Source organism: Rhinatrema bivittatum, chromosome 7 (assembly GCF_901001135.1).
Source record: "Rhinatrema bivittatum chromosome 7, aRhiBiv1.1, whole genome shotgun sequence".
Taxonomy (NCBI): domain Eukaryota; kingdom Metazoa; phylum Chordata; class Amphibia; order Gymnophiona; family Rhinatrematidae; genus Rhinatrema; species Rhinatrema bivittatum.
Genome location: NC_042621.1, coordinates 182,753,475 through 182,760,879, shown reverse-complemented (window position 1 = coordinate 182,760,879; position 7,405 = coordinate 182,753,475).

Below are 7,405 nucleotides of genomic sequence, written 5' to 3'. Positions count from 1 at the left end.
AAATGCTGCCCCTCAAAAAAAAATCAGACCTGCCAACTAACTGAAAGAGTCCAGGGCTAATAGAAGGCATTCGCAGGCTTTAAAATTTCCATTTAGAAGGGTTTTGTGATAGGTAATGGCAAAAATATTAAAACAAAAAAAAAAATCTCAAAACATTACGGTGTGAAAAAGAGAAAGAGGTAGGACTGAAAGCTGGAAGTCGCCAGGAGCAATAGGAAAGTAAGGCCATCCTGGCATCGGTAAGGGGTTGGACTGGGTGCTGGGTAGGGATAGGAGGGTCAGGGTTAGAGCGATAGGAAGGAAGAGAAGGCAGTCAGCGATATTGTTTTTGTCAAGCTGTGGAGGGGGCTGTGTGTGTGTGTGTGTGTGTGTGTGTGTGTGAGGGGGGGGGGAGGGGCTCAGGCCAGCAGGGCCCATTTTTTTGGCATTGGTGTAGGGGTCAGGGGATCAGGCCACCAGGCACAACAAAGCTTTTTTTTCCCCCCTTTTAACAGCAGGATCACCACTTAACCAGCTATATGCTTTTGAATATAGCTGGACAAGGTAAATGTTATATGCGTATACAGAGGCAAAACAGGCGGAGTAAACAGCACTCACATGTATTGAACATACAACAGAGGAATAATGTGTGACAACAATCTACTGGTGAATATATCTTAGCAAGATAGATTTTTAATACTGTATACAATCATAGGTGTGGTACATATATATGTTAAATATACAGTCACAAAGACATAGTACACACAAGGACCCCTCAGAGGCTGCGTCAGGGGGACCACAACTTCGAGGAGTCTGAAAAGCAAGAGCAACTCAATGCAGGAAACCGTGGGTGGATTATATGCAACTCAGTTGCAGTAAAATACCATGGTGGCTTCCCTGCAATCATTTTTCTTGAAAAAATATTCCACAAAGAAAAAATATTGCAGAGAAAAGGAAAATAATATGCAATGGCAGACCCCCTTCGCCCGGGGTTGCATCGTCTCCCCCCCCCCCCCCCCCCGTGGGTCTGGGCAGACCCCACCCACCCTCCTGCTACCTCTAGAGGCAGCCCAGCAGGGGGAAAAGTGAACGAAATAAATCATAAAATCATGCTGTGATGCCCTGCCCCTTCCCAAACCCCTCCTCTGAAACAAATGTCAATGCTCCAACATTGAACATTCGCCTTCAGGTGCAAACACCCCCCTTAAATGTCATTACCCCCGTTCTTACCCAGCCCCCTCAGCCATATCTGGGGTTCTCTGGTAGTCTAGTGGGGCCTGAAGCACGTCTTAGGCTCTGGCCCGGTTGTGAACATCTTTTAAAATGGCCCTGGCTTGCACAGACTATCAAGAAACAACTAGGCTACCAGAGACCCCAGGTATGGCCGGGGGGGGGGGGGTGATCTAGAGTGGTTAGGGAGTTGGGAGTTGGGGTGAATGACATTTAAGGGGGGGGGCGTGTTTGTAACCAGAGGGAGGTGTTTGATTTTGAGGGGAGGGGTGTTTGTTCAAGGAGAGGGGTTTTGGGAGGGGGCACAGGGCATCACAGCATGATTTTATTATTTATTTTTTGCTTTTTCCCCTGCTGGGCCACCTCTAGAGGTAGTGGGAGGGTGGGAAGGGGGGCAGGGCATCACTGCAAGATTATCTATTTTTTTTTTCACTTTTTTCCCTGCTGGGCCATTTCTAGAGTTGGCAGGGGTCTAACTAGATTGTCAAGGGGGGGGGAGGGATTTTACACAGTGGGAGAGAGGTTATTTTGGGCAGGCATGGCCCTTTAATTTTAAGCACGGAGGTATCGAGATGCACATTAGTATCCCAATGTCGCTGAGAAAAGTTAACTACAACTCCTGAGTTCTAGCTACCTTTTCAGGAAATAACATGGCTTGCGTTAAAGTAGGCTGCGTTATGAGGATTTTTGAGTGGTAAACTTTCATGTGATATCAACTCTATATGCAACACCACCGCAATAAATGTATATTATGTAATAAACTGTTGCAGTTCTGGTCGCGACGGTCGCAACCCGGCCCTTACCTCCTTGGTCCTATTCTGCCTCTGAGAGCCTGCGGCCTGTTTCGCGGCGGCGTCCCCGCAGGGGGGGGGACGCCGCCGAGAAACCCTTCCTGGACGCTATCTCCTTAGGCGCGCACATGCGCAGCAGCCGCGCTTATGAAGGCCTTTTCCCGCCATTGAAGGCTCCGCCTTACCCCTGACATCAGACGCTGCGGCCTATGTAAGGCCGCCGTGGAGCCCAGAACTTTGCCTTGCAACGGGGTTCCTTGCGGTTCCCAGTTGCTCCGAGCCCCGGAGTGCGCTATTGCGTTAGCAGCTCCATTCCTGCCTAAGACTTGCTACGCTTCTGTGTCCAAGTCCTGTCTTTGTTTCTGCTTGGTTCCAGTAACCTGTCCCGCTTCAGTTCCAGCTTGGTTCCAGTAACCTGTCCTGCTTCAGTTCCAGTTTGGTTCCAGTACCTGTCCTGCTTCAGTGCTTGCCTGGTTCCAGTAACCTGTCCTGCTTCAGTTCCAGCTTGGTTCCAGTACCTGTCCTGCTTCAGTGCTTGCCTGGTTCCAGTAACCTGTCCTGCTTCAGTTCCAGCTTGGATCCAGTACCTGTCCTGCTTCAGTGCTTGCCTGGTTCCAGTAACCTGTCCTGCTTCAGTTCCTGCCTGATTCCGGATCCCTGCCTGCCTGTTTCAGTTCCAGCTTCCGTGATCTCCTAAGTCCCAGCGGCCGGGCTCCTACGGGCTCCTCCCGGGGTGAAGCTCACCGTCCATCGCCTGCCTGGTATCGGCCTCCCGGCCTGCCCTCAAGCAGAGACTATAGTCCATCTCTCCCCAGTCTCCCGCAGGCCGGCCCAAGGGTCCACTAAACAGCTAATTCACAACAGATTGCAAGGCCATGGACTCGGCCAAGGTACCAGGACCCCAGGATCTTCCTGGGTTGGCTCTGCAGCTACAACAGCAGCAGCAATACCTGGATGTCCTGGCCAGTTCCGTTGGGCAACTGGCCGACCGAATGGATGCCAGCGAAACTCGCCCTTCAGCTGCTGTGGACGCAGCCTCACCTGTGACTCAGCTGCCGGCACCCGCTCGCTACGCTGGAGATAATAGGACCTGCCGAGGTTCCTAAACCAGTGTTTTGTACGCTTCTCCCTGTTGCCTCGACAGTTCCCCATGGACTCCATTAAAGTAGCGTACATCCTTCCAGTAACCTGTCCTGCTTCAGTTCCAGTTTGGTTCCAGTACCTGTCCTGCTTCAGTGCTTGCCTGGTTCCAGTAACCTGTCCTGCTTCAGTTCCAGCTTGGATCCAGTACCTGTCCTGCTTCAGTTCCAGCTTGGATCCAGTACCTGTCCTGCTTCAGTTCCTGCCTGATTCCGGATCCCTGCCTGCCTGCTTCAGTTCTAGCTTCCGTGATCTCCTAAGTCCCAGCGGCCGGGGTCCTACGGGCTCCTCCCGGGGGAGCTCCGGCTTCCAGGGTGAATCCCCTAAGTCCCAAGCGACTGGGCTCCTATGGGCTCCTCCCGGGGGAGTATCAGCTTCCTGGGTGAAGCTCACCATCCATCCATCGCCTGCCTGGTATCGGCCTCCCGGCCTGCCCTCAAGTAGAGACTATAGTCCATCTCTCCCCAGTCTCCCGCAGGCCGGCCCAAGGGTCCACTAAACAGCTAATTCACAATATAAACAGCATTTTTCACACGTTAAATACTTATTTCAGCTTTGTAAATATAACCCATAGCCTGTTAGATTTCAAGTTACTTGGCTACATATAGCCAGATACATTCATGGATATTCAGTGGCATGTTTCACTCTTCCATGTGTAAACCCTGGATAGGGGCATACAGAAATAAAACGGACTCTATCTGCAACCAGTTCTCCATGGATAGCTTCTACTTCTGAGGTCTTATTTTCAAGGACCTTTTGCATTAACCCAAGTATATCACCCTTTTCCCAGTCTCTGTAAAGAGCACTGATAATCTCCACAGTCTTTAGTAAAAATCACACTGAGAAGTAATATGGTTTCCAACTCCTTTACTGATATTTTATTAAATTGAATAAAGATTATTTACAGCACTTAGATGTCAAATCAAATTGATGAATAATAATGAAGAAGAAAGATTTAAAAATGTGTGCACTCACTCTTCTAATGTATGGAAACTAATTCATTAACAATGGATCTCCTTCTCCTTCCAATTACTCAGACTGAAGAAAGTGAAATCCTTCTTCCAATTCCCAAATTTATCTCAGCCTTCTCCCCACTGTAGAATGGTTAGAATTTAGTCCCAATTACTTAATCAGAACACAGAAAGTCCTAGTTTTCATACCTTTCCTACAGTCTTCTCAAATAGTTTAGATCTCTGAAAGCACCAAGTGGGTACTCAAGTGCCAGCACACTTGAGTCAGCAGCAACCATAGCTCTTAAACAATACCATCAGCTCCTTCCCTCTGGTAATGGACAGGGATCCATTCCTCTCTGAAGAAATCTTCACTCCTCACGCACTTCCCAGATGAAAGACATGTCTTCTCCAATAGATTGGAAATGGATACCTTGGTAGCAAGAACACTCGGTTCCAAGTAAAACAAAAACAGACTTTGACTCAGATCAAGGGGGGAAAACATAAAGAAGAGACAGGAAGTGTAGAAAAACTTCCTTCCCTCAAAAATGATGAGACAGTCACTGAAGAAAGACAATTCAGACTTAAGTTCAGGAACTCAGATTCAAGCTCAGACTTTAAAACCAAGGGTGGATTCCAGAGACTAGATCCAGCAGAGAAGACTCTGAAGACTCTGGACAGGATGAAGACTGGAACATCAGGAACTAGACCGAAGACTTGGATAGGACTCAGGAAAAAAGAACACTGGAGCAGGAACAAAGGCCAGGAGCAGGAACATGACAAGAAACCGGAAACAAAAAGATCATCAATGATCACAGGAACAAGGAAGAACTTGCGAAGGCAATGCTAGACTGAAAAAAGGCCCTTTATATAGGCCTTTCAGAATGACATCATCAGGCGGAGCTGCGGAGCTTTTCCTGCCATGGTCCCTTTAAATTGAAAGCAAGGCCGTGTGCACGCCTAAGGAGATGTTGCGCCAGGAAACGCCGGTGGCAACTCAGGCCGCAATGAGCGGGGGCATTGACAGCAACTCCACACCGCAAAGACCACAGACAGCATCCAGGAGGTCAGTGGCGCTCTAGGCCACATCGTGAGGCAAGGCGGTATTGGGCTGAGTAAGCTGCACATAGGCCAGTCATGTGAGTGGAATCACAACACCTTCATCAATCAGCATATACAGTAGACACATAACTGTACCGTGAAGCAACAAACTAACCAAAACAGATGGGTCGAAGGTCCAGGTGAGGGTCAAGAGCAAGCGGCAATCAGGTGTATTCAGTGCCAAGGTGACAATCATGTGTATGCAAAATCCAGGCAAAAGGTCAAGCAAGGTGCCCTTCCAAGGGAAATGAGGAAAGACGGAATAGGCTGAGGTCAGACAGGCAAGGCTGGAGAGGATTGAAGCAAGTTGAGCAAGAAGGTTGGAGCAGATGAAGGGAACACACTGGGTCAAAGGCAGGAATCAGGCTGAGATGAGAACAGGAACATGCAGGATCAAAGGCAGGAATCAGACTGAGATGAAGACTGGAACACGCTGGGTCAAGGCAGAAGTCAGGCAAAGAAGCAACACGCACTACTGGAAGTAGCTGAAGATGTTGCTGAGGTGAATTGCTCATATATATATAGAGCAGCAGGCATGATGTCATCACTAGGGGCCGTGGGGACTCTCTCACCACTTAGGAGAGGCGTGGCATGTTACTGATGGTGGCATCCTGCCGCATGGAAGACTAATGGCGTTTTCACTGTGCTGGGAGGTAGCATGCTGTAAAGAAAGCTGAGAAATTCACACTACTAGGCAGTAGAGAGACCTGTTGCTAAGGCACTGGTGAAGCATCTGCAGGGGCCTTTTATAGGCTAGAGGAGTGATGTCATCAGGAGGCGTCTCCAAGTCTTTCCTGTCGTGGGCCCTTTAAGACCGATGACATCCTAGGAGGAGCGGGGCCTGTCAGTGTCGGTGACGGCAGCCTGCTGCGGGATTTGGCATCGGCGTCCTAACGTGTTGAGGTGCAGCGCCTGCCACTCTGGAAGGCAGTCTAGCATCAGAACAATAAGAGAGACCTGGCCAGAGGGGTAAGTGCAGAGGAGCCCGCAGGGGGAGCCTGTGGACCACCAAATGCAACACCCTTGTCATTCCAAGACTTAAATGCTACTGTTTGATTACCAGATGGGAAGTCAGGATTTCCTTTAATTGGTAAAAAATATGAAATCTTATAATTCATCTGCCACTTCTTAAAAATGAGAAATTATTACTTACCTGATAATTTCCTTTTCTTTAGGACAGTCAGATGAATCCAGCACAAGTGGGTTATGCATTCCTACCAGCAGATGGAGACAAAGCAAGCTGATGTCACAGTACATATACTACTGCAGTTACCTCAGCCTGCCAGTATTCTCTTCAAAAGCAATTGTGAACAGACTAGCAAAAAAACTTGATTAAAAACAGATAACCATATAAATACTCAGCCAAAAGGCAACACAGAGCTCAGATAAGAACATAAGAATCCCAGTAATATGTAGGCACACAGGAGAAGCAATACACAACCATACGACAGCCAAGGGAGGAAAGCTGGATTTATCTGACTGTCCTAAAGTAAAGGAAATTATCAGTTAAATAGTAATTTTTCATTTTTTAGTGTCCAGTCAGATGAATCCAGAACAAGTGGGATGAACCCAAGCTACTCCCGAATAAGGCGGGAGGCTGCCCGTGGTCCAGTCAAAACCACACATGCAAAGGCCGTGTCCTCCTGGGTCTGAACATCCAGACCATAATACTTGGAAAAGGTGTGTAAGGAGGACCACATCACAGCTTGGCAAATGACAACAGTAGACAAAAATCTAACTTTTGCCCATGACACTGCCAGAGCTCAAATGGAATGAGCCTGAACCTGACTAGGTTACAGCTTCCCAGCATCCACGTATGCAGTCGTGACTACCTAACGTAGTCACGACTGCATACATGCATACAGTACCACTGTGAAGGACAAACAGGCAATCTGACTTCCACAAAGGATCAGTATCTTCCAAATACCTGACGATATTTCTCTTGACATCCAAGGGTCGCAACAGATGACATTCCTCTGTGTCTCTCTCTTTATCCAGAGACGGCAGGAAGATGGTCTGATTCAAGTGAAACTCAGTGACCACCTTTGGTAAAAAGGAAGGAATAGTACACAGCTGTACTGCCCCTGGAGTTACCTGGAGAAATGGCTCCCAGCAAGACAAACTCTGCAGTTCAGAAACCCTACATGCCGAATAAATTGCCACCAAGAACATCGCTTTCAAGATTAATCAACCACAATGAGAGAGTACGCAGCG